Source organism: Balaenoptera acutorostrata, unplaced genomic scaffold, assembly GCF_949987535.1.
Source record: "Balaenoptera acutorostrata unplaced genomic scaffold, mBalAcu1.1 scaffold_1214, whole genome shotgun sequence".
Lineage (NCBI taxonomy): Eukaryota > Metazoa > Chordata > Mammalia > Artiodactyla > Balaenopteridae > Balaenoptera > Balaenoptera acutorostrata.
Genome location: NW_026646540.1, coordinates 14,495 through 38,135, shown reverse-complemented (window position 1 = coordinate 38,135; position 23,641 = coordinate 14,495). Strand labels below are relative to the sequence as shown.

At 54.7% G+C, this 23,641-nt stretch overlaps 14 non-coding genes across 14 annotated transcripts; all 14 read left to right on the top strand.

Annotated features, from left to right (window-relative positions):
• The first annotated feature begins 447 nt into the window (after positions 1-447).
• Positions 448-540, top strand: LOC130706970 (small nucleolar RNA SNORD116). Its single transcript, XR_009007001.1, has one exon. It is a non-coding gene; the product is annotated as a small nucleolar RNA SNORD116 (small nucleolar RNA).
• Positions 541-928: 388 nt separating this feature from the next.
• On the top strand, positions 929-1,020 carry LOC130706958 (small nucleolar RNA SNORD116). Its single transcript, XR_009006989.1, has one exon. It is a non-coding gene; the product is annotated as a small nucleolar RNA SNORD116 (small nucleolar RNA).
• Positions 1,021-3,429: 2,409 nt separating this feature from the next.
• On the top strand, positions 3,430-3,521 carry LOC130706949 (small nucleolar RNA SNORD116). Its single transcript, XR_009006979.1, has one exon. It is a non-coding gene; the product is annotated as a small nucleolar RNA SNORD116 (small nucleolar RNA).
• Positions 3,522-5,968: 2,447 nt separating this feature from the next.
• LOC130706969 (small nucleolar RNA SNORD116) lies at positions 5,969-6,061 on the top strand. The gene has a single exon (XR_009007000.1). It is a non-coding gene; the product is annotated as a small nucleolar RNA SNORD116 (small nucleolar RNA).
• A 388-nt stretch (positions 6,062-6,449) lies between these two features.
• On the top strand, positions 6,450-6,541 carry LOC114237565 (small nucleolar RNA SNORD116). Its single transcript, XR_003623097.2, has one exon. It is a non-coding gene; the product is annotated as a small nucleolar RNA SNORD116 (small nucleolar RNA).
• A 2,409-nt stretch (positions 6,542-8,950) lies between these two features.
• On the top strand, positions 8,951-9,042 carry LOC130706948 (small nucleolar RNA SNORD116). Its single transcript, XR_009006978.1, has one exon. It is a non-coding gene; the product is annotated as a small nucleolar RNA SNORD116 (small nucleolar RNA).
• A 2,447-nt stretch (positions 9,043-11,489) lies between these two features.
• On the top strand, positions 11,490-11,582 carry LOC130706968 (small nucleolar RNA SNORD116). The gene has a single exon (XR_009006999.1). It is a non-coding gene; the product is annotated as a small nucleolar RNA SNORD116 (small nucleolar RNA).
• A 388-nt stretch (positions 11,583-11,970) lies between these two features.
• On the top strand, positions 11,971-12,062 carry LOC130706957 (small nucleolar RNA SNORD116). Its single transcript, XR_009006988.1, has one exon. It is a non-coding gene; the product is annotated as a small nucleolar RNA SNORD116 (small nucleolar RNA).
• Positions 12,063-14,471: 2,409 nt separating this feature from the next.
• On the top strand, positions 14,472-14,563 carry LOC130706976 (small nucleolar RNA SNORD116). Its single transcript, XR_009007007.1, has one exon. It is a non-coding gene; the product is annotated as a small nucleolar RNA SNORD116 (small nucleolar RNA).
• A 2,447-nt stretch (positions 14,564-17,010) lies between these two features.
• On the top strand, positions 17,011-17,103 carry LOC130706967 (small nucleolar RNA SNORD116). The gene has a single exon (XR_009006998.1). It is a non-coding gene; the product is annotated as a small nucleolar RNA SNORD116 (small nucleolar RNA).
• Positions 17,104-17,491: 388 nt separating this feature from the next.
• LOC130706955 (small nucleolar RNA SNORD116) lies at positions 17,492-17,583 on the top strand. Its single transcript, XR_009006986.1, has one exon. It is a non-coding gene; the product is annotated as a small nucleolar RNA SNORD116 (small nucleolar RNA).
• A 2,409-nt stretch (positions 17,584-19,992) lies between these two features.
• On the top strand, positions 19,993-20,084 carry LOC130706975 (small nucleolar RNA SNORD116). The gene has a single exon (XR_009007006.1). It is a non-coding gene; the product is annotated as a small nucleolar RNA SNORD116 (small nucleolar RNA).
• A 2,447-nt stretch (positions 20,085-22,531) lies between these two features.
• LOC130706965 (small nucleolar RNA SNORD116) lies at positions 22,532-22,624 on the top strand. Its single transcript, XR_009006996.1, has one exon. It is a non-coding gene; the product is annotated as a small nucleolar RNA SNORD116 (small nucleolar RNA).
• A 388-nt stretch (positions 22,625-23,012) lies between these two features.
• LOC114237568 (small nucleolar RNA SNORD116) lies at positions 23,013-23,104 on the top strand. The gene has a single exon (XR_003623101.2). It is a non-coding gene; the product is annotated as a small nucleolar RNA SNORD116 (small nucleolar RNA).
• The last annotated feature ends 537 nt before the right edge of the window (positions 23,105-23,641 follow it).

Genomic DNA, 23,641 nt, shown 5'->3' with positions numbered 1-23,641 from the left:
TTTTCTCAAACATCCCTGTGTTCTGTCACCCTGAGGCAGGTGGTGGAGTGCCAGGGAACAAACACCTGCAGCAGCATGTGGCCCTCTGTATAGTCCGTGACACCTGGCGAGGTGAGGACAGTGTGGCAAGGTGAGGCAAGGCGAGGCGAAAGAGTGTCAGAGTGGTTTTGGCGTGAAGTCCTTTAGTATCCTAGTAGCAACCTTGTGGTGGTGAGCGGAATTTCTTTGCAGAAACCTAGATGTTTGGCCACGGGGACTTGTGCACTGAGACTACACCCTCACCTTCTTGGCTCTTCCAGGGGCACCCCAGATATGATGCCATGATCCTTAGATCCATTTGCAGCCCCGTGGGTCGGCTCTGGCCGCTCCTGACTGCTGACATGCTTGAGATCGGTGGCTGCCCCGTGGTGGAGCCTGCGACTTTGAACGTGCAGCCTTTGAGCAGGTGGATTGATGATGACTCCCATAAATGCACTGCTTGGAACTCTGAACAAATGAATGGGTCTCAGGTTTCTCCGCGGTCATGTCACTGACGGGCCCGGGGGCGAAAATAGAAGGCGCCAGGGCAAGTAACCCAGTTGCTGCAAGGGTTTGCCCTGCCAGTTTGGGCATTGGAATATCTCCAATGCCAATAGCTTTCTGTGTGATCGAAGGGCATCGCCTCTGGCTCGACAAGGTTCCTGGTAGAAACCTTGTGGGGGTAAACGGAACTTCTTTGAAGAAACATAGATGTTTGGCCACGGAGACTTGTGCCGCGAGACTACACCGTCACATTCTGAGCTCTTCCTGGGGCAGCCGAGCTCCGATGCCCTGAGACTTGGGTGCACTTCCTGCCCCGTGGCTCGAGTCTGGCCGCTCCCTACTGCTGAGAGGATTGAGCTTGCTGACAGTCCGCGACTTTGCATGTCCAGCCTTTGAGCAGGAGCGTGGATCAGTGATGACTCCCATAAATGCATTCCTTGGAAATCTAAACAAAATGAATGAGCAATACCTACCGTCTTCTCATCCTAACTGAGATCCAGCACGTGGCTCCTAAAGGAAAATTAGGAAGAGGTCCATGTTGCATTTGCTACTGTGGGCGTGCGCAGCAACATTGTTCAAGTTGAGGGTGGCGGGCTCCTCGTGCAGAAAGAGCCATGTGGAAAGGAGCCTGGGATGTCCATCTACATGGGAGGGCTAAGGACAACTTGACGTCTCTGGGCACCTGAGTCTAGCCAGAACTGCTATCCCCTGCCGTGGTCAGCGTGCGGGTGCGAAAGGAAGCGTGAGCCACTGGTACTCCTCTGGCTTGCCATTGAGGTCTACAGGCCACCCTCAAGCTCAGGCCGTTGCCTTGTTCCCGCAAGGAAACAGAAGTCTCTGCACTCAGGGTCAGAGAAGGAGTCCTGGCCAGGCCAGGCCTCTATGTCCTGTTCAGCTTGGGAGGTGGGATATAGTTTAGGTTTGCCCTGATGGTCGGGGGAAATGAAATGGGCCACTGTCCCCGGGATTTGGGCGACGCTGATGGCGCCTCCTTGGGTTGTGTCCTGCTTGTGTGTTGTGTGGGGAGAGGTTGGAAAATGCCTTAGGCAAATCCAGGGGATATCAAGCTACTTAGGTGAGGGGTGGATTCGTTTGGATCCTGGTGGAGAGAGGAAGGCAAGGCGAGCGGGAAATACACGTGAGAGTGTTGGCTAAGCCCACAGGCTTACTGTTGGGTGGATAGATGGTCGGTGGACATAGGGTTCCCGGAACTCTTTTGGGATATCTTCAGGAGCATTTGGAGTCCCGTGTAGAGAAGGAATACAGGTGCACATTCGTGGACCATGCCAACCTTTTCCTCTCCTTTCTCAATTGCTTCACGGCGGATCCTTGTTCCAGCGAATGGTGCCTTCACGGCACAGGATGGTGTCTTCTCACTGGGACCGATTTGGAGCCGTTGGGATGTTTTGTCCCTGTGTGGCCTCATTGCCCCTATGTTGAGGATGTTAAGGTGTTCCTTAGGACAGCCCAGCGTCACTGCTATACCAGGTCGGCATAGCATTCCCTGAGGTTTGGCGCTCTTCCCGGAGGTCTTTGGGCCCAACCATGCAGAAAGAAGGGAGTTGGCTGCCAAGGAAACGCTACAGGTTTAAGGGCTGGAGTGAATGTGTGCTGCCGGGGTCATTTTGTCCTGCCACCTTCTGCTGCTGTGAGCCTGTGATCTCCAGCGGGCATGGCTTCAAGCCAGAGAAGTCACGCCGGTTCAAGGGTGCAGGATGTTGGATGCGTTCTCTCATTGCACGGCTGTGGGTGACACGTTGGTTCTGGAGGACCTGGGTCTCATGGTTTCTCCAAGGTCTTGTCCTTGAAGGGAAGAATGCAAATGTGCAAGGTGCTACGGTAAGTTACCCAGTTGCTGCAAGGGTTTGGCCCGCCACTTTGGGCATTGGAATGGCTCCCTTGCCATTAGCTTTGGTTGCGGTCCTAGGGAAGTTCCTCTGACTTGGCAGGAGATGAGGAAGTATACCTGCTGGTGAGTCTCCCTTGATCAGTCCAGGGGTTCCTCAGGTGCCCTTTTTCATGGGTCCCTACGCGCCGCTTTTGATGGTGGACGTCATATTCGGCCAAGGGCCCTTCCCTTATGGAAGATCTCTCCCCTTGAGAGCGTGTCCACTGTGTTTAATCATAAGTGCCAAAGGCGTGTTTGTTCCCATAGAGGGCACTTGCTCTTAGGCTGAGGGGGCCCTGTTGTCCTGAGGGTGTCTCAGGGGAACAGGAAGACATCCTTTTGCTATGATGGAGGGCAGATGGCTCAGGAGAGGAATTTCATGGTCCGAGAACAGGGGGTTCTTGGTCAGCGGCACTCTTTGTCCTGATGGCCGCACGCTCTGAAGCCGCCTGTGACACAATGCTTTCACGTTTGGCTGTGGACACACAGGCAAGATGGACAGCAAATGAAATGTTGAGGAGAGATAGAACACACATCGCTGGGTGGTTTCGCCCTTTCCCTCGGTGCGCACGTGCACCCTCCTCAAGCATGTGTGTGTTCTCTCACCCCGAGCCAGGTGGAATGCCAGGGAAGGAATGCCAGCAGCAGCCTGGGGCCATCCGTATAATCCCTGATACCCGTTGAAGTGAGGACGGTGTGGCAAGGCGAGGCCAGGCGAAGGAGTCTCGGAGGGGTGTTGGCGTGCATTCCATGAGGATCCTGCTTTAACCCTTGTTGCGGTAAGCGACACTTCGTTGCTAAACCTAAAGGTTTGGCGACAGGAACGTGTGCACCGGGGCTACACCCTCACCTTCTGGTCTTTTCTCGGGGAACACGAGCTTTGATGCCCTGAGAACTGGCTGCATTTCCTGACCCATGGCTCGGCTCTGGCCACTTCTGTACACTGATATGATTCAGCTCGCTGACCGTCCCGTGATGGAATCTGCAACTTTGCATGTCCACCGTTCGAGCATGTGCTTGGATCGATGATGACTCCCACAAATGCATTCCTTGGAAATCTGAACAAAATGAGTGAGAAATCCCTACCGTCTCCTCGTTGGAACTGAGGTCCAGCACGTGGCTCCCAAAAGGAAAGTAGGGAGAGGTTCACGTTGCATTTGCGGTCGTGGGTGTCCACAGCCACGTTGTTCAAGTTGAGGGTTGTGGTCATCTCATGGGGAGAAGAGCCATTGGGAAAGGAGCCTGGGATGCCAATGCAGGTGGGAAGGCTTGGGACAGCGTGCCGTCTCTGGGTTCCTTGATCTAGCCAGGACTGCTGTCCCCTGCCACGGTTTAGGATGCAGGTAGGAGAGGAAGCATGAGCCATTGATGGTTCTGCCGCCTGCACTTGTTTTCTACAGGCTGCCCCCACCTGCTGGTCATTGCCTTGTGGCCTCAAAGAAACTGACGTTTGTAGGCTCAGGGTCAGAAGAGGATTCCAGGCCTAGGGCAGGCTTCTTTGTCATGTTCTGCGTGGGAGACCAGATGCAGTTTAGGTTTCTCCTGATGAGGGGAGAAATCAAATGGGTCACTGTTCCTGGGAGTTTGGCCAATCTGATGGCTCCTCCTCAGGTTGTGTCCTGCTTGTGCGTGCTGTGTGAAGGGGCTGAAAAATGCCTTAGTCAGACTTGGTCACGGCAAGCTTCTTTGGTGAGGGGTGGCTCTGGCATCTTGCCGTGACACGTTGGGATCCTGGTGGAGAGAGAGTAAGGCAAGGCGTGTGAAAGAGACACGTGAGATGGCTGGCTAAGCCCACCGGTTTATTGGTGGGTGGATACATCGACGGTGGCCATGGGGTTCCCAGAACACATTTGGGATTCCCTCAGGAGCATCTGGAGGCACGTGTAGGGAGGGAATACGGGAGCACAGTTGTGGACTGTCCCGCCTCTTTCCTCTCCTTGGTCGATTTGCTTCATGGCGGGTCCTTGTGCCAGTGAATGGTTGCCTTCATGGCACAGTATGGTGTCTTTTCATGGGGGCCGATTTGGAGGCCTTGGGGTGTTTTGTCCCTGTCTGGCCACGTTCCCCCTGTGTTGAAGATGTGAAGGTGTTCCTGAGGACAGCCAAGCATCGTTTCTATACCTGGCCCTCATAGCGTTCCCTGAGGATTGGAGCTGTACCCGGAGGTCATTGGGCACAACCATGCAGAGACAAGGGAGTCGGCTGCCAAGGAAAGGCTACAGGTTTAAGGGCAGGAGAGGATGTGTGGTGTGGGTGTCATTTTTCCTGCCACCGCTGGTACACCGAGACTGTGGTATCCGGTGAGCCTGGCCAAAGGGGAGACAAGTCATACCAGTTCAAGTGTCTAGGCTGTTGTCTGGGTTCTGTCGTTGCATGGCTGTGGGTAACAAGTGGCTTGTAGAGGACCTGGGCCCCAGGGTTTCCCCAATGTCACGTCACTGATGGGCCCAGAGTGTGAAAGTACCAGACACCACTGCAAGTTACACAATTGCTGCAAGGGTTTGCCCCGCCACATTGGGCGTCAGAATGATTCCCATGCCATTAGCTTTGTGTGTGGGCCAAGGGTAGGTTGCCAGTCTTGGCAGCAGGCCAGGAAGTATGGCTGCAGGTGAATCTCCATTGTTCAGTCCAGGAGTTCCTCTGGTGCGTTTTGTCACCGGTCCCTACAAGCTGCTTTTGTTGGAGGTCGTCCCATTTGGCCAAGGGCCGTTCCCTTGTGGAAGATCTCAGGGATCACATTTCCCCTTGAGGGTGAGTCCATTGTGTGGAAGCGTATGCACCAGGATTGGTTTGGTTCTCCAGAGGGCAGTGGCTCTTCCGCTGAGTAATCCCAGTTCCCCTGAGGGTGTCTCAGCGGTTCAGGATGACATCCCTATGCTGTGTCGGCGGGGAGGTGGCTCAGGCGGGGAAGTTCAAGGCCCATACCAGGGGGTTGATGGACGGCCCTGCTCTTTGTGCTGATGCCCGTGTGCTCTGAAGGCATCTGTGCCACGATGCATTCACGTTTGGCTGTGGACACACAGACATGATGGGCTGCAAATTAAATGTTGAGGGGAGATATAGTGCACATCGCTGGGCGGTATCACCCTTTGCCTCTGTGTGCCCCTTCACTTTTCTCAAACATCCCTGTGTTCTGTCACCCTGAGGCAGGTGGTGGAGTGCCAGGGAACAAACACCTGCAGCAGCATGTGGCCCTCTGTATAGTCCGTGACACCTGGCGAGGTGAGGACAGTGTGGCAAGGTGAGGCAAGGCGAGGCGAAAGAGTGTCAGAGTGGTTTTGGCGTGAAGTCCTTTAGTATCCTAGTAGCAACCTTGTGGTGGTGAGCGGAATTTCTTTGCAGAAACCTAGATGTTTGGCCACGGGGACTTGTGCACTGAGACTACACCCTCACCTTCTTGGCTCTTCCAGGGGCACCCCAGATATGATGCCATGATCCTTAGATCCATTTGCAGCCCCGTGGGTCGGCTCTGGCCGCTCCTGACTGCTGACATGCTTGAGATCGGTGGCTGCCCCGTGGTGGAGCCTGCGACTTTGAACGTGCAGCCTTTGAGCAGGTGGATTGATGATGACTCCCATAAATGCACTGCTTGGAACTCTGAACAAATGAATGGGTCTCAGGTTTCTCCGCGGTCATGTCACTGACGGGCCCGGGGGCGAAAATAGAAGGCGCCAGGGCAAGTAACCCAGTTGCTGCAAGGGTTTGCCCTGCCAGTTTGGGCATTGGAATATCTCCAATGCCAATAGATTTCTGTGTGATCGAAGGGCATCGCCTCTGGCTGGACAAGGTTCCTGGTAGAAACCTTGTGGGGGTAAACGGAACTTCTTTGAAGAAACATAGATGTTTGGCCACGGAGACTTGTGCCGCGAGACTACACCGTCACATTCTGAGCTCTTCCTGGGGCAGCCGAGCTCCGATGCCCTGAGACTTGGGTGCACTTCCTGCCCCGTGGCTCGAGTCTGGCCGCTCCCTACTGCTGAGAGGATTGAGCTTGCTGACAGTCCGCGACTTTGCATGTCCAGCCTTTGAGCAGGAGCGTGGATCAGTGATGACTCCCATAAATGCATTCCTTGGAAATCTAAACAAAATGAATGAGCAATACCTACCGTCTTCTCATCCTAACTGAGATCCAGCACGTGGCTCCTAAAGGAAAATTAGGAAGAGGTCCATGTTGCATTTGCTACTGTGGGCGTGCGCAGCAACATTGTTCAAGTTGAGGGTGGCGGGCTCCTCGTGCAGAAAGAGCCATGTGGAAAGGAGCCTGGGATGTCCATCTACATGGGAGGGCTAAGGACAACTTGACGTCTCTGGGCACCTGAGTCTAGCCAGAACTGCTATCCCCTGCCGTGGTCAGCGTGCGGGTGCGAAAGGAAGCGTGAGCCACTGGTACTCCTCTGGCTTGCCATTGAGGTCTACAGGCCACCCTCAAGCTCAGGCCGTTGCCTTGTTCCCGCAAGGAAACAGAAGTCTCTGCACTCAGGGTCAGAGAAGGAGTCCTGGCCAGGCCAGGCCTCTATGTCCTGTTCAGCTTGGGAGGTGGGATATAGTTTAGGTTTGCCCTGATGGTCGGGGGAAATGAAATGGGCCACTGTCCCCGGGATTTGGGCGACGCTGATGGCGCCTCCTTGGGTTGTGTCCTGCTTGTGTGTTGTGTGGGGAGAGGTTGGAAAATGCCTTAGGCAAATCCAGGGGATATCAAGCTACTTAGGTGAGGGGTGGATTCGTTTGGATCCTGGTGGAGAGAGGAAGGCAAGGCGAGCGGGAAATACACGTGAGAGTGTTGGCTAAGCCCACAGGCTTACTGTTGGGTGGATAGATGGTCGGTGGACATAGGGTTCCCAGAACTCTTTTGGGATATCTTCAGGAGCATTTGGAGTCCCGTGTAGAGAAGGAATACAGGTGCACATTCGTGGACCATGCCAACCTTTTCCTCTCCTTTCTCAATTGCTTCACGGCGGATCCTTGTTCCAGCGAATGGTGCCTTCACGGCACAGGATGGTGTCTTCTCACTGGGACCGATTTGGAGCCGTTGGGATGTTTTGTCCCTGTGTGGCCTCATTGCCCCTATGTTGAGGATGTTAAGGTGTTCCTTAGGACAGCCCAGCGTCACTGCTATACCAGGTCGGCATAGCATTCCCTGAGGTTTGGCGCTCTTCCCGGAGGTCTTTGGGCCCAACCATGCAGAAAGAAGGGAGTTGGCTGCCAAGGAAACGCTACAGGTTTAAGGGCTGGAGTGAATGTGTGCTGCCGGGGTCATTTTGTCCTGCCACCTTCTGCTGCTGTGAGCCTGTGATCTCCAGCGGGCATGGCTTCAAGCCAGAGAAGTCACGCCGGTTCAAGGGTGCAGGATGTTGGATGCGTTCTCTCATTGCACGGCTGTGGGTGACACGTTGGTTCTGGAGGACCTGGGTCTCATGGTTTCTCCAAGGTCTTGTCCTTGAAGGGAAGAATGCAAATGTGCAAGGTGCTACGGTAAGTTACCCAGTTGCTGCAAGGGTTTGGCCCGCCACTTTGGGCATTGGAATGGCTCCCTTGCCATTAGCTTTGGTTGCGGTCCTAGGGAAGTTCCTCTGACTTGGCAGGAGATGAGGAAGTATACCTGCTGGTGAGTCTCCCTTGATCAGTCCAGGGGTTCCTCAGGTGCCCTTTTTCATGGGTCCCTACGCGCCGCTTTTGATGGTGGACGTCATATTCGGCCAAGGGCCCTTCCCTTATGGAAGATCTCTCCCCTTGAGAGCGTGTCCACTGTGTTTAATCATAAGTGCCAAAGGCGTGTTTGTTCCCATAGAGGGCACTTGCTCTTAGGCTGAGGGGGCCCTGTTGTCCTGAGGGTGTCTCAGGGGAACAGGAAGACATCCTTTTGCTATGATGGAGGGCAGATGGCTCAGGAGAGGAATTTCATGGTCCGAGAACAGGGGGTTCTTGGTCAGCGGCACTCTTTGTCCTGATGGCCGCACGCTCTGAAGCCGCCTGTGACACAATGCTTTCACGTTTGGCTGTGGACACACAGGCAAGATGGACAGCAAATGAAATGTTGAGGAGAGATAGAACACACATCGCTGGGTGGTTTCGCCCTTTCCCTCGGTGCGCACGTGCACCCTCCTCAAGCATGTGTGTGTTCTCTCACCCCGAGCCAGGTGGAATGCCAGGGAAGGAATGCCAGCAGCAGCCTGGGGCCATCCGTATAATCCCTGATACCCGTTGAAGTGAGGACGGTGTGGCAAGGCGAGGCCAGGCGAAGGAGTCTCGGAGGGGTGTTGGCGTGCATTCCATGAGGATCCTGCTTTAACCCTTGTTGCGGTAAGCGACACTTCTTTGCTAAACCTAAAGGTTTGGCGACAGGAACGTGTGCACCGGGGCTACACCCTCACCTTCTGGTCTTTTCTCGGGGAACACGAGCTTTGATGCCCTGAGAACTGGCTGCATTTCCTGACCCATGGCTCGGCTCTGGCCACTTCTGTACACTGATATGATTCAGCTCGCTGACCGTCCCGTGATGGAATCTGCAACATTGCATGTCCACCGTTCGAGCATGTGCTTGGATCGATGATGACTCCCACAAATGCATTCCTTGGAAATCTGAACAAAATGAGTGAGAAATCCCTACCGTCTCCTCGTTGGAACTGAGGTCCAGCACGTGGCTCCCAAAAGGAAAGTAGGGAGAGGTTCACGTTGCATTTGCGGTCGTGGGTGTCCACAGCCACGTTGTTCAAGTTGAGGGTTGTGGTCATCTCATGGGGAGAAGAGCCATTGGGAAAGGAGCCTGGGATGCCAATGCAGGTGGGAAGGCTTGGGACAGCGTGCCGTCTCTGGGTTCCTTGATCTAGCCAGGACTGCTGTCCCCTGCCACGGTTTAGGATGCAGGTAGGAGAGGAAGCATGAGCCATTGATGGTTCTGCCGCCTGCACTTGTTTTCTACAGGCTGCCCCCACCTGCTGGTCATTGCCTTGTGGCCTCAAAGAAACTGACGTTTGTAGGCTCAGGGTCAGAAGAGGATTCCAGGCCTAGGGCAGGCTTCTTTGTCATGTTCTGCGTGGGAGACCAGATGCAGTTTAGGTTTCTCCTGATGAGGGGAGAAATCAAATGGGTCACTGTTCCTGGGAGTTTGGCCAATCTGATGGCTCCTCCTCAGGTTGTGTCCTGCTTGTGCGTGCTGTGTGAACGGGCTGAAAAATGCCTTAGTCAGACTTGGTCACGGCAAGCTTCTTTGGTGAGGGGTGGCTCTGGCATCTTGCCGTGACACGTTGGGATCCTGGTGGAGAGAGAGTAAGGCAAGGCGTGTGAAAGAGACACGTGAGATGGCTGGCTAAGCCCACCGGTTTATTGGTGGGTGGATACATCGACGGTGGCCATGGGGTTCCCAGAACACATTTGGGATTCCCTCAGGAGCATCTGGAGGCACGTGTAGGGAGGGAATACGGGAGCACAGTTGTGGACTGTCCCGCCTCTTTCCTCTCCTTGGTCGATTTGCTTCATGGCGGGTCCTTGTGCCAGTGAATGGTTGCCTTCATGGCACAGTATGGTGTCTTTTCATGGGGGCCGATTTGGAGGCCTTGGGGTGTTTTGTCCCTGTCTGGCCACGTTCCCCCTGTGTTGAAGATGTGAAGGTGTTCCTGAGGACAGCCAAGCATCGTTTCTATACCTGGCCCTCATAGCGTTCCCTGAGGATTGGAGCTGTACCCGGAGGTCATTGGGCGCAACCATGCAGAGACAAGGGAGTCGGCTGCCAAGGAAAGGCTACAGGTTTAAGGGCAGGAGAGGATGTGTGGTGTGGGTGTCATTTTTCCTGCCACCGCTGGTACACCGAGACTGTGGTATCCGGTGAGCCTGGCCAAAGGGGAGACAAGTCATACCAGTTCAAGTGTCTAGGCTGTTGTCTGGGTTCTGTCGTTGCATGGCTGTGGGTAACAAGTGGCTTGTAGAGGACCTGGGCCCCAGGGTTTCCCCAATGTCACGTCACTGATGGGCCCAGAGTGTGAAAGTACCAGACACCACTGCAAGTTACACAATTGCTGCAAGGGTTTGCCCCGCCACATTGGGCGTCAGAATGATTCCCATGCCATTAGCTTTGTGTGTGGGCCAAGGGTAGGTTGCCAGTCTTGGCAGCAGGCCAGGAAGTATGGCTGCAGGTGAATCTCCATTGTTCAGTCCAGGAGTTCCTCTGGTGCGTTTTGTCACCGGTCCCTACAAGCTGCTTTTGTTGGAGGTCGTCCCATTTGGCCAAGGGCCGTTCCCTTGTGGAAGATCTCAGGGATCACATTTCCCCTTGAGGGTGAGTCCATTGTGTGGAAGCGTATGCACCAGGATTGGTTTGGTTCTCCAGAGGGCAGTGGCTCTTCCGCTGAGTAATCCCAGTTCCCCTGAGGGTGTCTCAGCGGTTCAGGATGACATCCCTATGCTGTGTCGGCGGGGAGGTGGCTCAGGCGGGGAAGTTCAAGGCCCATACCAGGGGGTTGATGGACGGCCCTGCTCTTTGTGCTGATGCCCGTGTGCTCTGAAGGCATCTGTGCCACGATGCATTCACGTTTGGCTGTGGACACACAGACATGATGGGCTGCAAATTAAATGTTGAGGGGAGATATAGTGCACATCGCTGGGCGGTATCACCCTTTGCCTCTGTGTGCCCCTTCACTTTTCTCAAACATCCCTGTGTTCTGTCACCCTGAGGCAGGTGGTGGAGTGCCAGGGAACAAACACCTGCAGCAGCATGTGGCCCTCTGTATAGTCCGTGACACCTGGCGAGGTGAGGACAGTGTGGCAAGGTGAGGCAAGGCGAGGCGAAAGAGTGTCAGAGTGGTTTTGGCGTGAAGTCCTTTAGTATCCTAGTAGCAACCTTGTGGTGGTGAGCGGAATTTCTTTGCAGAAACCTAGATGTTTGGCCACGGGGACTTGTGCACTGAGACTACACCCTCACCTTCTTGGCTCTTCCAGGGGCACCCCAGATATGATGCCATGATCCTTAGATCCATTTGCAGCCCCGTGGGTCGGCTCTGGCCGCTCCTGACTGCTGACATGCTTGAGATCGGTGGCTGCCCCGTGGTGGAGCCTGCGACTTTGAACGTGCAGCCTTTGAGCAGGTGGATTGATGATGACTCCCATAAATGCACTGCTTGGAACTCTGAACAAATGAATGGGTCTCAGGTTTCTCCGCGGTCATGTCACTGACGGGCCCGGGGGCGAAAATAGAAGGCGCCAGGGCAAGTAACCCAGTTGCTGCAAGGGTTTGCCCTGCCAGTTTGGGCATTGGAATATCTCCAATGCCAATAGATTTCTGTGTGATCGAAGGGCATCGCCTCTGGCTGGACAAGGTTCCTGGTAGAAACCTTGTGGGGGTAAACGGAACTTCTTTGAAGAAACATAGATGTTTGGCCACGGAGACTTGTGCCGCGAGACTACACCGTCACATTCTGAGCTCTTCCTGGGGCAGCCGAGCTCCGATGCCCTGAGACTTGGGTGCACTTCCTGCCCCGTGGCTCGAGTCTGGCCGCTCCCTACTGCTGAGAGGATTGAGCTTGCTGACAGTCCGCGACTTTGCATGTCCAGCCTTTGAGCAGGAGCGTGGATCAGTGATGACTCCCATAAATGCATTCCTTGGAAATCTAAACAAAATGAATGAGCAATACCTACCGTCTTCTCATCCTAACTGAGATCCAGCACGTGGCTCCTAAAGGAAAATTAGGAAGAGGTCCATGTTGCATTTGCTACTGTGGGCGTGCGCAGCAACATTGTTCAAGTTGAGGGTGGCGGGCTCCTCGTGCAGAAAGAGCCATGTGGAAAGGAGCCTGGGATGTCCATCTACATGGGAGGGCTAAGGACAACTTGACGTCTCTGGGCACCTGAGTCTAGCCAGAACTGCTATCCCCTGCCGTGGTCAGCGTGCGGGTGCGAAAGGAAGCGTGAGCCACTGGTACTCCTCTGGCTTGCCATTGAGGTCTACAGGCCACCCTCAAGCTCAGGCCGTTGCCTTGTTCCCGCAAGGAAACAGAAGTCTCTGCACTCAGGGTCAGAGAAGGAGTCCTGGCCAGGCCAGGCCTCTATGTCCTGTTCAGCTTGGGAGGTGGGATATAGTTTAGGTTTGCCCTGATGGTCGGGGGAAATGAAATGGGCCACTGTCCCCGGGATTTGGGTGACGCTGATGGCGCCTCCTTGGGTTGTGTCCTGCTTGTGTGTTGTGTGTGGAGAGGTTGGAAAATGCCTTAGGCAAATCCAGGGGATATCAAGCTACTTAGGTGAGGGGTGGATTCGTTTGGATCCTGGTGGAGAGAGGAAGGCAAGGCGAGCGGGAAATACACGTGAGAGTGTTGGCTAAGCCCACAGGCTTACTGTTGGGTGGATAGATGGTCGGTGGACATAGGGTTCCCGGAACTCTTTTGGGATATCTTCAGGAGCATTTGGAGTCCCGTGTAGAGAAGGAATACAGGTGCACATTCGTGGACCATGCCAACCTTTTCCTCTCCTTTCTCAATTGCTTCACGGCGGATCCTTGTTCCAGCGAATGGTGCCTTCACGGCACAGGATGGTGTCTTCTCACTGGGACCGATTTGGAGCCGTTGGGATGTTTTGTCCCTGTGTGGCCTCATTGCCCCTATGTTGAGGATGTTAAGGTGTTCCTTAGGACAGCCCAGCGTCACTGCTATACCAGGTCGGCATAGCATTCCCTGAGGTTTGGCGCTCTTCCCGGAGGTCTTTGGGCCCAACCATGCAGAAAGAAGGGAGTTGGCTGCCAAGGAAACGCTACAGGTTTAAGGGCTGGAGTGAATGTGTGCTGCCGGGGTCATTTTGTCCTGCCACCTTCTGCTGCTGTGAGCCTGTGATCTCCAGCGGGCATGGCTTCAAGCCAGAGAAGTCACGCCGGTTCAAGGGTGCAGGATGTTGGATGCGTTCTCTCATTGCACGGCTGTGGGTGACACGTTGGTTCTGGAGGACCTGGGTCTCATGGTTTCTCCAAGGTCTTGTCCTTGAAGGGAAGAATGCAAATGTGCAAGGTGCTACGGTAAGTTACCCAGTTGCTGCAAGGGTTTGGCCCGCCACTTTGGGCATTGGAATGGCTCCCTTGCCATTAGCTTTGGTTGCGGTCCTAGGGAAGTTCCTCTGACTTGGCAGGAGATGAGGAAGTATACCTGCTGGTGAGTCTCCCTTGATCAGTCCAGGGGTTCCTCAGGTGCCCTTTTTCATGGGTCCCTACGCGCCGCTTTTGATGGTGGACGTCATATTCGGCCAAGGGCCCTTCCCTTATGGAAGATCTCTCCCCTTGAGAGCGTGTCCACTGTGTTTAATCATAAGTGCCAAAGGCGTGTTTGTTCCCATAGAGGGCACTTGCTCTTAGGCTGAGGGGGCCCTGTTGTCCTGAGGGTGTCTCAGGGGAACAGGAAGACATCCTTTTGCTATGATGGAGGGCAGATGGCTCAGGAGAGGAATTTCATGGTCCGAGAACAGGGGGTTCTTGGTCAGCGGCACTCTTTGTCCTGATGGCCGCACGCTCTGAAGCCGCCTGTGACACAATGCTTTCACGTTTGGCTGTGGACACACAGGCAAGATGGACAGCAAATGAAATGTTGAGGAGAGATAGAACACACATCGCTGGGTGGTTTCGCCCTTTCCCTCGGTGCGCACGTGCACCCTCCTCAAGCATGTGTGTGTTCTCTCACCCCGAGCCAGGTGGAATGCCAGGGAAGGAATGCCAGCAGCAGCCTGGGGCCATCCGTATAATCCCTGATACCCGTTGAAGTGAGGACGGTGTGGCAAGGCGAGGCCAGGCGAAGGAGTCTCGGAGGGGTGTTGGCGTGCATTCCATGAGGATCCTGCTTTAACCCTTGTTGCGGTAAGCGACACTTCTTTGCTAAACCTAAAGGTTTGGCGACAGGAACGTGTGCACCGGGGCTACACCCTCACCTTCTGGTCTTTTCTCGGGGAACACGAGCTTTGATGCCCTGAGAACTGGCTGCATTTCCTGACCCATGGCTCGGCTCTGGCCACTTCTGTACACTGATATGATTCAGCTCGCTGACCGTCCCGTGATGGAATCTGCAACATTGCATGTCCACCGTTCGAGCATGTGCTTGGATCGATGATGACTCCCACAAATGCATTCCTTGGAAATCTGAACAAAATGAGTGAGAAATCCCTACCGTCTCCTCGTTGGAACTGAGGTCCAGCACGTGGCTCCCAAAAGGAAAGTAGGGAGAGGTTCACGTTGCATTTGCGGTCGTGGGTGTCCACAGCCACGTTGTTCAAGTTGAGGGTTGTGGTCATCTCATGGGGAGAAGAGCCATTGGGAAAGGAGCCTGGGATGCCAATGCAGGTGGGAAGGCTTGGGACAGCGTGCCGTCTCTGGGTTCCTTGATCTAGCCAGGACTGCTGTCCCCTGCCACGGTTTAGGATGCAGGTAGGAGAGGAAGCATGAGCCATTGATGGTTCTGCCGCCTGCACTTGTTTTCTACAGGCTGCCCCCACCTGCTGGTCATTGCCTTGTGGCCTCAAAGAAACTGACGTTTGTAGGCTCAGGGTCAGAAGAGGATTCCAGGCCTAGGGCAGGCTTCTTTGTCATGTTCTGCGTGGGAGACCAGATGCAGTTTAGGTTTCTCCTGATGAGGGGAGAAATCAAATGGGTCACTGTTCCTGGGAGTTTGGCCAATCTGATGGCTCCTCCTCAGGTTGTGTCCTGCTTGTGCGTGCTGTGTGAAGGGGCTGAAAAATGCCTTAGTCAGACTTGGTCACGGCAAGCTTCTTTGGTGAGGGGTGGCTCTGGCATCTTGCCGTGACACGTTGGGATCCTGGTGGAGAGAGAGTAAGGCAAGGCGTGTGAAAGAGACACGTGAGATGGCTGGCTAAGCCCACCGGTTTATTGGTGGGTGGATACATCGACGGTGGCCATGGGGTTCCCAGAACACATTTGGGATTCCCTCAGGAGCATCTGGAGGCACGTGTAGGGAGGGAATACGGGAGCACAGTTGTGGACTGTCCCGCCTCTTTCCTCTCCTTGGTCGATTTGCTTCATGGCGGGTCCTTGTGCCAGTGAATGGTTGCCTTCATGGCACAGTATGGTGTCTTTTCATGGGGGCCGATTTGGAGGCCTTGGGGTGTTTTGTCCCTGTCTGGCCACGTTCCCCCTGTGTTGAAGATGTGAAGGTGTTCCTGAGGACAGCCAAGCATCGTTTCTATACCTGGCCCTCATAGCGTTCCCTGAGGATTGGAGCTGTACCCGGAGGTCATTGGGCGCAACCATGCAGAGACAAGGGAGTCGGCTGCCAAGGAAAGGCTACAGGTTTAAGGGCAGGAGAGGATGTGTGGTGTGGGTGTCATTTTTCCTGCCACCGCTGGTACACCGAGACTGTGGTATCCGGTGAGCCTGGCCAAAGGGGAGACAAGTCATACCAGTTCAAGTGTCTAGGCTGTTGTCTGGGTTCTGTCGTTGCATGGCTGTGGGTAACAAGTGGCTTGTAGAGGACCTGGGCCCCAGGGTTTCCCCAATGTCACGTCACTGATGGGCCCAGAGTGTGAAAGTACCAGACACCACTGCAAGTTACACAATTGCTGCAAGGGTTTGCCCCGCCACATTGGGCGTCAGAATGATTCCCATGCCATTAGCTTTGTGTGTGGGCCAAGGGTAGGTTGCCAGTCTTGGCAGCAGGCCAGGAAGTATGGCTGCAGGTGAATCTCCATTGTTCAGTCCAGGAGTTCCTCTGGTGCGTTTTGTCACCGGTCCCTACAAGCTGCTTTTGTTGGAGGTCGTCCCATTTGGCCAAGGGCCGTTCCCTTGTGGAAGATCTCAGGGATCACATTTCCCCTTGAGGGTGAGTCCATTGTGTGGAAGCGTATGCACCAGGATTGGTTTGGTTCTCCAGAGGGCAGTGGCTCTTCCGCTGAGTAATCCCAGTTCCCCTGAGGGTGTCTCAGCGGTTCAGGATGACATCCCTATGCTGTGTCGGCGGGGAGGTGGCTCAGGCGGGGAAGTTCAAGGCCCATACCAGGGGGTTGATGGACGGCCCTGCTCTTTGTGCTGATGCCCGTGTGCTCTGAAGGCATCTGTGCCACGATGCATTCACGTTTGGCTGTGGACACACAGACATGATGGGCTGCAAATTAAATGTTGAGGGGAGATATAGTGCACATCGCTGGGCGGTATCACCCTTTGCCTCTGTGTGCCCCTTCACTTTTCTCAAACATCCCTGTGTTCTGTCACCCTGAGGCAGGTGGTGGAGTGCCAGGGAACAAACACCTGCAGCAGCATGTGGCCCTCTGTATAGTCCGTGACACCTGGCGAGGTGAGGACAGTGTGGCAAGGTGAGGCAAGGCGAGGCGAAAGAGTGTCAGAGTGGTTTTGGCGTGAAGTCCTTTAGTATCCTAGTAGCAACCTTGTGGTGGTGAGCGGAATTTCTTTGCAGAAACCTAGATGTTTGGCCACGGGGACTTGTGCACTGAGACTACACCCTCACCTTCTTGGCTCTTCCAGGGGCACCCCAGATATGATGCCATGATCCTTAGATCCATTTGCAGCCCCGTGGGTCGGCTCTGGCCGCTCCTGACTGCTGACATGCTTGAGATCGGTGGCTGCCCCGTGGTGGAGCCTGCGACTTTGAACGTGCAGCCTTTGAGCAGGTGGATTGATGATGACTCCCATAAATGCACTGCTTGGAACTCTGAACAAATGAATGGGTCTCAGGTTTCTCCGCGGTCATGTCACTGACGGGCCCGGGGGCGAAAATAGAAGGCGCCAGGGCAAGTAACCCAGTTGCTGCAAGGGTTTGCCCTGCCAGTTTGGGCATTGGAATATCTCCAATGCCAATAGATTTCTGTGTGATCGAAGGGCATCACCTCTGGCTGGACAAGGTTCCTGGTAGAAACCTTGTGGGGGTAAACGGAACTTCTTTGAAGAAACATAGATGTTTGGCCACGGAGACTTGTGCCGCGAGACTACACCGTCACATTCTGAGCTCTTCCTGGGGCAGCCGAGCTCCGATGCCCTGAGACTTGGGTGCACTTCCTGCCCCGTGGCTCGAGTCTGGCCGCTCCCTACTGCTGAGAGGATTGAGCTTGCTGACAGTCCGCGACTTTGCATGTCCAGCCTTTGAGCAGGAGCGTGGATCAGTGATGACTCCCATAAATGCATTCCTTGGAAATCTAAACAAAATGAATGAGCAATACCTACCGTCTTCTCATCCTAACTGAGATCCAGCACGTGGCTCCTAAAGGAAAATTAGGAAGAGGTCCATGTTGCATTTGCTACTGTGGGCGTGCGCAGCAACATTGTTCAAGTTGAGGGTGGCGGGCTCCTCGTGCAGAAAGAGCCATGTGGAAAGGAGCCTGGGATGTCCATCTACATGGGAGGGCTAAGGACAACTTGACGTCTCTGGGCACCTGAGTCTAGCCAGAACTGCTATCCCCTGCCGTGGTCAGCGTGCGGGTGCGAAAGGAAGCGTGAGCCACTGGTACTCCTCTGGCTTGCCATTGAGGTCTACAGGCCACCCTCAAGCTCAGGCCGTTGCCTTGTTCCCGCAAGGAAACAGAAGTCTCTGCACTCAGGGTCAGAGAAGGAGTCCTGGCCAGGCCAGGCCTCTATGTCCTGTTCAGCTTGGGAGGTGGGATATAGTTTAGGTTTGCCCTGATGGTCGGGGGAAATGAAATGGGCCACTGTCCCCGGGATTTGGGCGACGCTGATGGCGCCTCCTTGGGTTGTGTCCTGCTTGTGTGTTGTGTGGGGAGAGGTTGGAAAATGCCTTAGGCAAATCCAGGGGATATCAAGCTACTTAGGTGAGGGGTGGATTCGTTTGGATCCTGGTGGAGAGAGGAAGGCAAGGCGAGCGGGAAATACACGTGAGAGTGTTGGCTAAGCCCACAGGCTTACTGTTGGGTGGATAGATGGTCGGTGGACATAGGGTTCCCGGAACTCTTTTGGGATATCTTCAGGAGCATTTGGAGTCCCGTGTAGAGAAGGAATACAGGTGCACATTCGTGGACCATGCCAACCTTTTCCTCTCCTTTCTCAATTGCTTCACGGCGGATCCTTGTTCCAGCGAATGGTGCCTTCACGGCACAGGATGGTGTCTTCTCACTGGGACCGATTTGGAGCCGTTGGGATGTTTTGTCCCTGTGTGGCCTCATTGCCCCTATGTTGAGGATGTTAAGGTGTTCCTTAGGACAGCCCAGCGTCACTGCTATACCAGGTCGGCATAGCATTCCCTGAGGTTTGGCGCTCTTCCCGGAGGTCTTTGGGCCCAACCATGCAGAAAGAAGGGAGTTGGCTGCCAAGGAAACGCTACAGGTTTAAGGGCTGGAGTGAATGTGTGCTGCCGGGGTCATTTTGTCCTGCCACCTTCTGCTGCTGTGAGCCTGTGATCTCCAGCGGGCATGGCTTCAAGCCAGAGAAGTCACGCCGGTTCAAGGGTGCAGGATGTTGGATGCGTTCTCTCATTGCACGGCTGTGGGTGACACGTTGGTTCTGGAGGACCTGGGTCTCATGGTTTCTCCAAGGTCTTGTCCTTGAAGGGAAGAATGCAAATGTGCAAGGTGCTACGGTAAGTTACCCAGTTGCTGCAAGGGTTTGGCCCGCCACTTTGGGCATTGGAATGGCTCCCTTGCCATTAGCTTTGGTTGCGGTCCTAGGGAAGTTCCTCTGACTTGGCAGGAGATGAGGAAGTATACCTGCTGGTGAGTCTCCCTTGATCAGTCCAGGGGTTCCTCAGGTGCCCTTTTTCATGGGTCCCTACGCGCCGCTTTTGATGGTGGACGTCATATTCGGCCAAGGGCCCTTCCCTTATGGAAGATCTCTCCCCTTGAGAGCGTGTCCACTGTGTTTAATCATAAGTGCCAAAGGCGTGTTTGTTCCCATAGAGGGCACTTGCTCTTAGGCTGAGGGGGCCCTGTTGTCCTGAGGGTGTCTCAGGGGAACAGGAAGACATCCTTTTGCTATGATGGAGGGCAGATGGCTCAGGAGAGGAATTTCATGGTCCGAGAACAGGGGGTTCTTGGTCAGCGGCACTCTTTGTCCTGATGGCCGCACGCTCTGAAGCCGCCTGTGACACAATGCTTTCACGTTTGGCTGTGGACACACAGGCAAGATGGACAGCAAATGAAATGTTGAGGAGAGATAGAACACACATCGCTGGGTGGTTTCGCCCTTTCCCTCGGTGCGCACGTGCACCCTCCTCAAGCATGTGTGTGTTCTCTCACCCCGAGCCAGGTGGAATGCCAGGGAAGGAATGCCAGCAGCAGCCTGGGGCCATCCGTATAATCCCTGATACCCGTTGAAGTGAGGACGGTGTGGCAAGGCGAGGCCAGGCGAAGGAGTCTCGGAGGGGTGTTGGCGTGCATTCCATGAGGATCCTGCTTTAACCCTTGTTGCGGTAAGCGACACTTCTTTGCTAAACCTAAAGGTTTGGCGACAGGAACGTGTGCACCGGGGCTACACCCTCACCTTCTGGTCTTTTCTCGGGGAACACGAGCTTTGATGCCCTGAGAACTGGCTGCATTTCCTGACCCATGGCTCGGCTCTGGCCACTTCTGTACGCTGATATGATTCAGCTCGCTGGCCGTCCCGTGGTGGAATCTGCAACTTTGCATGTCCACCGTTCGAGCATGTGCTTGGATCGATGATGACTCCCACAAATGCATTCCTTGGAAATCTGAACAAAATGAGTGAGAAATCCCTACCGTCTCCTCGTTGGAACTGAGGTCCAGCACGTGGCTCCCAAAAGGAAAGTAGGGAGAGGTTCACGTTGCATTTGTGGTCGTGGGTGTCCACAGCCACGTTGTTCAAGTTGAGGGTTGTGGTCATCTCATGGGGAGAAGAGCCATTGGGAAAGGAGCCTGGGATGCCAATCCAGGTGGGAAGGCTTGGGACAGCGTGCCGTCTCTGGGTTCCTTAATCTAGCCAGGACTGCTGTCCCCTGCCACGGTTCAGCATGCAGGTAGGAGAGGAAGCGTGAGCCATTGCTGGTTCTGCCGCCTGCACTTGGGTTCTACAGGCTGCCCCCACCTGCTGGTCATTGCCTTGTGGCCTCAAAGAAACTGACGTTTGTAGGCTCAGGGTCAGAAGAGGAATCCAGGCCTAGTGCAGGCTTCTTTGTCATGTTCTGCGTGGGAGACCAGATGCAGTTTAGGTTTCTCCTGATGAGGGGAGAAATCAAATGGGTCACTGTTCCTGGGAGTTTGGCCAATCTGATGGCTCCTCCTCGGGTTGTGTCCTGCTTGTGCGTGCTGTGTGAAGGGGCTGAAAAATGCCTTAGTCAGACTTGGTCACGGCAAGCTTCTTTGGTGAGGGGTGGCACTGGCATCTTGCCGTGACACGTTGGGATCCCGGTGGAGAGAGAGTAAGGCAAGGCGAGTGAAAGAGACACGTGAGATGGCTGGCTAAGCCCACAGGTTTACTGGTGGGTGGATACATCGACGGTGGCCATGGGGTTCCCAGAACACATTTGGGATTCCCTCAGGAGCATCTGGAGGCACGTGTAGGGAGGGAATACGGGAGCACAGTTGTGGACTGTCCCGCCTCTTTCCTCTCCTTGGTCGATTTGCTTCATGGCGGGTCCTTGTGCCAGTGAATGGTTGCCTTCATGGCACAGTATGGTGTCTTCTCATGGGGGCCGATTTGGAGGCCTTGGGGTGTTTTGTCCCTGTCTGGCCACGTTCCCCCTGTGTTGAAGATGTGAAGGTGTTCCTGAGGACAGCCAAGCATCGTTTCTATACCTGGCCCTCATAGCGTTCCCTGAGGATTGGAGCTGTACCCGGAGGTCATTGGGCGCAACCATGCAGAAACAAGGGAGTCGGCTGCCAAGGAAAGGCTACAGGTTTAAGGGCAGGAGAGGATGTGTGGTGTGGGTGTCATTTTTCCTGCCACCGCTGGTACACCGAGACTGTGGTATCCGGCGAGCCTGGCCAACGGAGAGACAAGTCATACCAGTTCAAGTGTCTAGGCTGTTGTCTGGGTTCTGTCGTTGCATGGCTGTGGGTAACAAGTGGCTTGTAGAGGACCTGGGCCCCAGGGTTTCCCCAATGTCACGTCACTGATGGGCCCAGAGTGTGAAACTACCAGACACCACTGCAAGTTACACAATTGCTGCAAGGGTTTGCCCCGCCACATTGGGCGTCGGAATGATTCCCATGCCATTAGCTTTGTGTGTGGGCCAAGGGTAGGTTGCCAGTCTTGGCAGCAGGCCAGGAAGTATGGCTGCAGGTGAATCTCCATTGTTCAGTCCAGGAGTTCCTCTGGTGCGTTTTGTCACCGGTCCCTACAAGCTGCTTTTGTTGGAGGTCGTCCCATTTGGCCAAGGGCCGTTCCCTTGTGGAAGATCTCAGGGATCACATTTCCCCTTGAGGGTGAGTCCATTGTGTGGAAGCGTATGCACCAGGATTGGTTTGGTTCTCCAGAGGGCAGTGGCTCTTCCGCTGAGTAATCCCAGTTCCCCTGAGGGTGTCTCAGCGGTTCAGGATGACATCCCTATGCTGTGTCGGCGGGGAGGTGGCTCAGGCGGGGAAGTTCAAGGCCCATACCAGGGGGTTGATGGACGGCCCTGCTCTTTGTGCTGATGCCCGTGTGCTCTGAAGGCATCTGTGCCACGATGCATTCACGTTTGGCTGTGGACACACAGACATGATGGGCTGCAAATTAAATGTTGAGGGGAGATATAGTGCACATCGCTGGGCGGTATCACCCTTTGCCTCTGTGTGCCCCTTCACTTTTCTCAAACATCCCTGTGTTCTGTCACCCTGAGGCAGGTGGTGGAGTGCCAGGGAACAAACACCTGCAGCAGCATGTGGCCCTCTGTATAGTCCGTGACACCTGGCGAGGTGAGGACAGTGTGGCAAGGTGAGGCAAGGCGAGGCGAAAGAGTGTCAGAGTGGTTTTGGCGTGAAGTCCTTTAGTATCCTAGTAGCAACCTTGTGGTGGTGAGCGGAATTTCTTTGCAGAAACCTAGATGTTTGGCCACGGGGACTTGTGCACTGAGACTACACCCTCACCTTCTTGGCTCTTCCAGGGGCACCCCAGATATGATGCCATGATCCTTAGATCCATTTGCAGCCCCGTGGGTCGGCTCTGGCCGCTCCTGACTGCTGACATGCTTGAGATCGGTGGCTGCCCCGTGGTGGAGCCTGCGACTTTGAACGTGCAGCCTTTGAGCAGGTGGATTGATGATGACTCCCATAAATGCACTGCTTGGAACTCTGAACAAATGAATGGGTCTCAGGTTTCTCCGCGGTCATGTCACTGACGGGCCCGGGGGCGAAAATAGAAGGCGCCAGGGCAAGTAACCCAGTTGCTGCAAGGGTTTGCCCTGCCAGTTTGGGCATTGGAATATCTCCAATGCCAATAGATTTCTGTGTGATCGAAGGGCATCGCCTCTGGCTGGACAAGGTTCCTGGTAGAAACCTTGTGGGGGTAAACGGAACTTCTTTGAAGAAACATAGATGTTTGGCCACGGAGACTTGTGCCGCGAGACTACACCGTCACATTCTGAGCTCTTCCTGGGGCAGCCGAGCTCCGATGCCCTGAGACTTGGGTGCACTTCCTGCCCCGTGGCTCGAGTCTGGCCGCTCCCTACTGCTGAGAGGATTGAGCTTGCTGACAGTCCGCGACTTTGCATGTCCAGCCTTTGAGCAGGAGCGTGGATCAGTGATGACTCCCATAAATGCATTCCTTGGAAATCTAAACAAAATGAATGAGCAATACCTACCGTCTTCTCATCCTAACTGAGATCCAGCACGTGGCTCCTAAAGGAAAATTAGGAAGAGGTCCATGTTGCATTTGCTACTGTGGGCGTGCGCAGCAACATTGTTCAAGTTGAGGGTGGCGGGCTCCTCGTGCAGAAAGAGCCATGTGGAAAGGAGCCTGGGATGTCCATCTACATGGGAGGGCTAAGGACAACTTGACGTCTCTGGGCACCTGAGTCTAGCCAGAACTGCTATCCCCTGCCGTGGTCAGCGTGCGGGTGCGAAAGGAAGCGTGAGCCACTGGTACTCCTCTGGCTTGCCATTGAGGTCTACAGGCCACCCTCAAGCTCAGGCCGTTGCCTTGTTCCCGCAAGGAAACAGAAGTCTCTGCACTCAGGGTCAGAGAAGGAGTCCTGGCCAGGCCAGGCCTCTATGTCCTGTTCAGCTTGGGAGGTGGGATATAGTTTAGGTTTGCCCTGATGGTCGGGGGAAATGAAATGGGCCACTGTCCCCGGGATTTGGGCGACGCTGATGGCGCCTCCTTGGGTTGTGTCCTGCTTGTGTGTTGTGTGGGGAGAGGTTGGA